Source organism: Anarrhichthys ocellatus, unplaced genomic scaffold, assembly GCF_004355925.1.
Source record: "Anarrhichthys ocellatus isolate YVR2014 unplaced genomic scaffold, GSC_Weel_1.0 scaffold1, whole genome shotgun sequence".
Classification (NCBI taxonomy): Eukaryota; Metazoa; Chordata; class Actinopteri; order Perciformes; family Anarhichadidae; genus Anarrhichthys; species Anarrhichthys ocellatus.
Window position 1 is genome coordinate 3,343,015 of NW_022280031.1, and position 571 is coordinate 3,343,585.

Sequence of the window (571 nt, forward strand, 5' to 3'; positions counted from 1 at the left end):
GAGAGAGAGAGAGAGAGAGAGAGAGAGAGAGAGAGAGAGAGAGAGAGCGACACACACTAGCAGCATGACCAGAAACCTCCACAGCACACGGACCTGACCGCTTCGACACTGCGCTCCCGTGGAAGCGACGAGACGACGCCACGGTCCGCAAAGGCTGACACGAGGACCGAGGAAGACGATCCAACTCCGGACACTTCAGGTGGGCTCGTGTCTGCTCTGCGCTTCAAAAAAGACGGATCAGGTCAGTCAGTCACCTTCCGCTGTGTGAGTGTCTGCGGGGCTGCTGTTAACACACTGCACACCACCTTCAAAAAAAGTAATTTTAAACCGTCAACATTGAGGTCTAAAGTCTGCTTTACAATAAATACGAGGTATTATTCAGCTTGTTTTCTGACAGAAAGAAAAAAAATCATTATTTGAGCTAAAAGATGCTAAACAAAGACATTCAAACATGAAAACTCTTGATTTATCCATCCCATTCAAATTGTCTTATGTTGTTATGGTGGACCCTTCTTTTTTTTGCAGTGGCATACAGATGGGTGGTGGTGGGTGTGTGTTTGGAGGGGGGGGG